Genomic DNA, 7,003 nt, shown 5'->3' with positions numbered 1-7,003 from the left:
TGTCTTCATTTTATGGGTGGGAGACTGAGGCTCAGGCCTGTGAGCCTTACAGTTTGCTAAGGGGCTGCCCTAGTCGGCTACAAGAGACAGAAATCCAGCGTCAGCCCAGGGGCGATGGTGAGGACTTCTAAGAAATGCCCTTGTGGTTCCAGGTCCCAGGTCAGGGTCCTGCCCTGCCAGCATCCCGCTGCCGCCACCCAGAGACGCACTGGGCCATGTGCTCATTTGTCCCTGGGCCAGTTGCTGCAGCCAAGCCTGGGCGCACGTGCACCGGGGCTGCTGGACCCTGAGGCACAGTGGATACAGCTTACAACAGCCACAGTCATTTCTGCTCCCGAGGCTGCTGTCCAGACCCATCTGCAGAGGGCTCGCCCCCGGGCTCCCACGCCTCTGCGCACGGCAGCCTGAGCTGGCTTCCAGGAGCGCCTGTCCCAGAAGACAGAAGTGCACGTTGCCCCTTTCTCCGAACCTGGGCGTGGAAGCTCACCTCTGTTTTACTCTGTTCATCAAGCAGCTGTGGAGCTCGGGTTCAAGGAGCGGAGACAGACCTCACCTTTCAGTGCTACGACCCTCAGCAAATTTGAGAGCCACGTGGGGGCCTGGGCACTGGGCCAGCTTGTCCCAAACTCTCCTTGTGTATCTGCCAGGCACCTGCACGCCAGCAGCCTGCCCCAAAGCAGCCAGTAGTATCAGATTCAGAACCCACAGGTGGGTGTGAGCCCGCGGAGGTCTGCTGGAACCCACATGCACAAGCAGGTGCACACACAGGAGACCCAGGGGCACCGAGCATGGGGTCAGTGCTGGAGGGGACGCAGGTCACGTCGTGTCCCGGGAGCTTCCCCATACTTCTAGACTATTCACGGGAATGTGCACTCTGTCAGTCTAGCCACAGGCTGTCGTGACGCTGTCTAGGTGCGTGTGTGTAAAGCCCGAGAGCAGAGACCGGGTCTCTGCTTGACCAGGCCACTGGGGGCACGCCCGCAGCCCCGCCGATGTGGCACATGGACTTTCCTTCTCAGCCTGGGTGGGTCCAAGCTCGCGTGGCCATCCCGGGTTTGCTGCACTCTTTTCTCCCTCGTCCCCTGCACCCCCACGCTCCCGAGACCCCTGGAGACCACCTTGTTCCCGGCTCCTCTGTGAGGCTCAGGGAGGGCCAGGCCCTGATGGTGAGCACGGGCTGGATCTCAGTGTAGCTACATGCTCACTGGGGCCCCTGTACAGTGGACAACCTGCTCAACTGAGCACGGTGCTCCTTCGTGGGGCGCACGCTGCTGCAGACTTCAGAGGGCTGGACGCTTCCAGGTCCTGCAGAGGGCAGCCACCACCTCTGCAAGCCAGACTCAAAGGGATGATGAGGCTGACCAGCCCCTGCTCAGCCCTCCCTGTCTCCCCTGTCTTCCCGTCCTATTGTGGAGTGCCACCTGGGGCTGCTCTTACTGCCAGGCTCTGTGATCTCCCGGGTCCACAGCCCTCCGTAAAATTGACTTTCCTCCCATCCTACCCAGCACTGTGGCTCTGCTGGTGCTTTCTTACTCAGCACGGGTGCCACCACCTCCAGGAAGGCCTCCCTACTGACCTGGGCTGGGGAGACCACAAGCAGATTCTACCTGGAGTACAGGGACCACACTGGTTCATCTCTGTGGCCCTGAACCAGAGCTCTGGCCCAGATCATCAACAACCCTGGCATCTGGCATCGGCAACCTTGAGCTCAGACCCTGGTGCTGCTGGGGTGCTTTGGGCAGATGCCACCCGGGCCCACCTGCCTCCTCAGCCAAGCCCCGCAACGCCCGAGGCTTCCCCTGAGGCCCCTCCTGATGATGGTCTTTCATTTTCTGTGCTCTGAAGCTGTGACAGTGAACTTGGAGGGACCCCCTCCACCCCCCAGGTCTCACCACTGCCTGGAGATGGTGAAGGACGCCCTGGGGCTGGTCCCCTGCACACCAGCCCGTGCAGAACCACACCCATGTCCTCGCACTAGGGGCGGGGTTGGCATCCACCTGCCCTCACCACCCCAGGCTGGGCACCGGATGACTAGCCGCAAGACCCAGGGCCCACCGAATTACTCAAACCGCCAGCCCTCGGCCTACTCACCATGGTTGCCGGCTACTTCCCACGGAAACCACAGGAACAGCTCTTGCCATGCTCCCCTCTCCCTCTGCCCCCTGCCCGACCCCTCCTGGTGGCCCCCCTGGTGCAGTGTGCCCTGGCTTGCTGGCCCCTGGGGCAGGATGGCCCTGAGGTGACGGTCCCCCTGCCGCGAGGGAGCTGTGCGACGGGGGCTCTCCAGTGCCACAGGAACAGCCACGCACTACCAGCATCACACAGGGTCACTCTGAGACAAGGACACGACGCTCCCCAACCGTGTCTATGCGAGGTCCCTGGGCAAAGGTCAGAACAGCAGGCGTTCTCCTCGCCCAGCAGGGCTCCCCCCTCCCTCTCCCACTTTCTGGGAAAAGTAACCGATACTCAAGCACCAACGGGCCCCGTGCTATTGAAGCCGTCCTGCCTCACTCGCCCCTCCGCAGTCGCCTGGTGCCAGCCCGGTCCCGCCCCTTGGCGCCCCTGCATGAGACACCGGCACTCCCCGTGGCACAGGCTGCTCCTGACCACGGCGGCCGTCAGCCCCGCTGTGTCCCTGGGGCTCGGCCAGGAGGGACGCAGAGGCCACGCTCCAGTTACCTCCAGACCAGAGTGGCTCCACACACGCCCTGCGTCCATGTCCTGAGGCCACCGCAGCTAAGTGCACAGACCAGGGGGCTTAGGATGCAGGAGCGCGCTCGCTGTTCCCCGTCCGGGGCCTGCGCTGCTGCCATGTCTGCCTCTGCCTTTCAGCTCTGTGCACCCTCTCCCTCTTCCTGCAGGGACCTCCTCGTAGCTACAGCCACAAAGATCTTATTTCCAAGCTATGTCACAGTCTGACGTTTCAGGTGGACATGGCCTCTGGGGGGACGCTATTCAACCCACCAGTCACTTTGGCCTTGTGTTCAGCATCGATCCTCCCCATTAGTCCTAAGCCACTCCTAAAGGGAGAGGGAAAATGTGCGGAGGGAGTCGCTGGGGAGCAAGTCCGAGGCCCGTGGAGCAGGCAGCAGAGACCTCAGGGCCTGAGAAGAGTCCTTCGTGGCCCGATGCTCTGTCCTCTGGGCACGTGGCCACAGCCCTGCTCTCTGGGGCCCTGGGCACCCTGCTGGGGTTCACGCCACCAGACGAGAGCCTCGCCTGGGGGCCCCACTTCTGTCCCCGCGCTGGGCTGAGAGGGTGGCACCCCCAATCTCTCCAGCAACCGGTGTTCCCACAGCACCTTCCGGGTCTCTTCAGACCGCAGCTCTGGGATGTATTTCCTAATTTAACAATCTGGGCAGTTTCCCTTTTGCCCAACAGCCCCTGCCCTACTTGTCCCCCGCACCCCAGGTTTCACCACAAGCAGCTTCGCTTGGAAATGTCCTCAGCTAAACATCCAAGTTCGTCCCTTACCATGTCTCCTTTGCGCTCCACCTGGGAGCGCGGTTCAGCAGGTCTCTGCCACCTTCACTTCCCCTGCGCTGTTCACGGAGGAGCCTTCGTCGTCCCTATTTCTACCGAGAAGCTCTTGGGGGACGTCGAGGCACCTTCCGTCACGCGCCCCACACTTGTCCAGTACCCGACTCCACAGCCGGTCCTGCTGTCAAGCCTTTCCTGGCACAAAGTCATCGCTGGTTTGCTGGACCTGTTGTATAGACCGCCACGAAGTTGCCAACAACACTTAAAACAGTAGAAATGTATCATCTCTCAGTTCTCGAGGCCGGGACACTGGGGTCAAGGTGTGGGCAGGGCCACACTCCCTCTGCAGGCACGGGGGAGGGCGCCTTCCGCCCCTGCTCGCTCTGCCATCTCCAGATCTCCACCACATCCAGCTGCGTCCTGCTGCTGCCGGGCTGTCACGTGGCCGTCCCCAAATGTCCTTTCCTCTTCTGATATGGACCCAGTTATGGGGTTAAGGTCCGCTCCATCCTTATTTTAACTAGCTACATCTGCAAAGACCTTATTGCAGTGACGTCACATTTTGTGGTTTCAGGTGGACATGGATCTCGGGGGGGGGGGATCATCCAACCTAAGACACCTGTGTTGGCTTATTTCCCTTCTCCATCTTATTCTCCACCCACTAGTTTTCCTAGGTGGCCTCCCAAATAAATTCCTTGCATTCAACCAGTGTAGCAAGATCTGCTACTGAGAGAACCTTACTTGACATGGCCCCCCGCTCCGAGCTCCCGGGGACCCACCGGAGACAAGCCCTCCCATGCTGAGCTGTCGTGGACCCGCTATGGGTGGGTGAGGATGATGGCCCCTTCCTGCAAGGTTTTGGGAGGACATAGGAGAGAATGTTGTGGGCTCTGGGCTGAGGACCACATGCACTTCCTGCTCTGGGGATTGGGGGTCCTTGGGAGTAACCCCAGCATTTTTCTTGAAGTGAATGGGCTGCTTTCTTGAAGTGAATGGGCTGCGGGACGCAGCAGTTTCCTGGTGCCCCTTTGGGGGCAGACGTTGTGTTTTAGGGTGTCGTTTGCTTCTCCGGATTTTGACAAGGCACAGGGAGGCGGAGCCCGTCAGGGCTGGAAACTCGCAGCACAGCAGGCACAGCCGGCCTTGGCAGGAGAGGGGACAGTGTCGTTCCTCTCAGGGATACTGCCACCGCATTCGGGCGGGGAGAGAGCGCCAGGGCAGGGCATTGTGGAGGCCGCAGGCGGGTCCCTACAGACGGTGGCTGCGGGGTGGGACGGGCAGCGGTGAGCAGGAAACCCTACTCCACAAGCTTTATTCTCACAGCTGCTTCAGGGGAAGTCAGAGAAGGGTCTGTTCCCCAGTCCTGGTTTGGGCCCTCTGGCCCCCACACCACCCAAGGTTGGGGGCCATCGGGACCCACCCTGACCAGGGAGGAGGGAGCTGGTCTGTGATGCTCCTACCAGTGGTGCCAGCACGGCTCGGAAGGCCTGAGCACATGGAGCCGGAGGGAGGGGATCCTGCAGGCTGCAGCGGTGCCGTGGGCCAGGGGTCTCCGTCCATGTTCCGTGCCCGCAGGCGGGCACCAACCCCAGAAGGCCAGCCAGCCAGCGGGGCCGGGCCAGGCAGGCCTTGGTCAGCAGGGCGGAGGGGGCTGGTTTTCCAGGATGGAATGTGCAGAATGTGGGGTGGGCACCTGGCTACGCCCCACAATGTGTCCCGGCCCTGCCCACCTCCTTGGGCCCTCAGCTTCCCCCTCATAAATTGGGAACAGCAGTGGGTGTGCGGCTGTTTGACCAGGGAGCAGCCTGGCCCCTCATCACAGGTGGCTGCTTCCGGAACACCTGGAGGCCCTGGGACGCCTCAGACTCTCCCAGGGACCACCCGGAACCCCTCAGGACCACAGGGAGCACTTAGGGATCATGGCTGCATCATCTGGGGGAAGATGGAGATGCTGAGGTGACAGGTGGGCAGGCCTGGACTGAATGCCTCTGGAGTGCCAGGCGCTGCCCACACGCACCTGCCCCTGGTGCATACAGACTCCGTTTCTGCACCAGGAGGCTGGCTGGGAGCCTGGGTGCGGAGGGGTAGGGTCCCGCTGGGGGAGGGCGTGAGGGTCACAGGTGCTGTTCTGGGAGGCTTCCGTGACACTTTTCTCCCCGTGTCAGACATCCAAGGTGACCCCCATCCGACTCTGCCCACTGGAAGCCCTGTGGGGGGGGGGTGTCTGAAAGGGATGGACCTTGGGGGTCCGTGACACCGCCACCCTCAGTTGCCAGCTGGGTCTCCAGGAAGGATCCATCAGAGGCAGCTCATCTGCAGACACGCTGCACGCAGCTCTGGGGAAGACAAGCCCACCTTCCTCCCTGGACGCCCAGTGCCAGGACCGTCAGACCCCAGGAGGTGGGCAGGCCCCTCGAGAAGCTGTGGGGGCCAAGGCTGGAGCTCCCCACGGCCTGGGCTCTGGCGCCTGACCCTGCCATGCCTGTGTGCACGCTGCCGTCCCCTGGGCAGGGGAGTGGAGGACAGGCACAGCTGCAAGTGGGACCCAAATGCCCCTCTGCCAGGGCTCTGGGGCATGGGGGCCCCTCTGGGTCTCTGCAATAAGACCAGACGTCCCAGGAGGACACGGCTCTGTCCCTGAGACCCGGAGAGTGCTGGGCCCTCACAACCTCGGGCAGCCACTGCTGCTCTCTGAGCCTCGGTTTCCCCATCTGTAAAATGAAGATTCTGGACCCCAAGTGCTCAGGGGCCGCAGGCAAAGAACAGCATCCCCAGGCCTTCGCCACAGCTGTTGGCAGATACCAAGCACCCGCTATGAGCCAGGCCCCATTGTGGGTGCCGCGTCCTGCCCTGGGAGCCTCTGTGCTAGATGGGGGGACCGAGGTTCGACAACAGGGCACATATCCACACACACAGTAGAGAGGATGACGCACAGGTGCGTCCAGCAGGGTCTCAAAAAGACCCACGGGAAGTGGGAAGGGGGTGGGTCCAGTGCTGGGCCCGGGGGGCCTGGGTGTGGGGCGTGGGGGCAAAATGAGGCTGGATGTGGGCAGGGCGCTGTCTGACCCCCTAGTGCAAGAAATCCACAAGAGGCATGTGCACTGTGCCCGCCGCACAAACAGGTCATGAAGAGTGAAGGAATGATGGCCGGCCGAGCCCCTCACTCACTGTGTGACGTGGGGCGAATGTATTTCCCTCTCTGGGCCTGTTTCCTCATGGCTAAAACACCTCTGAGCGGTAATTCTTCTCAGTAAGTGGCTGGCTTCTTCCGCTTTCCAGGACTGCAGGGGATGCCGCCAGCGCCTCCTCTGGGCCTAGCGAAGTCACGCATTCTGACGGAGGGGTGGTCCGCAGCCCTCGGAACCCCTGACGGTAGCCTGGGCGATGAGCACCATGCAGGACCTCTGTGGAGGGGCCCCTGTGCACTCACCTCCCCCATTCCCGTCCCTTTGTCCTCTACTCTTCCTTCCGTGGAAACCCGCTCAGGCAGACCCCTTGCTCCCACCACGGTCCCTGAGCCTGG

The sequence above is a fragment of the Ursus americanus genome, chromosome 34 (assembly GCF_024610735.1).
Source record: "Ursus americanus isolate L20-20 chromosome 34, mUrsAme1.1.p, whole genome shotgun sequence".
Classification (NCBI taxonomy): Eukaryota; Metazoa; Chordata; class Mammalia; order Carnivora; family Ursidae; genus Ursus; species Ursus americanus.
The sequence above is the reverse complement of the archived record's forward strand: the minus strand, read 5'-3'. Positions refer to the sequence as shown.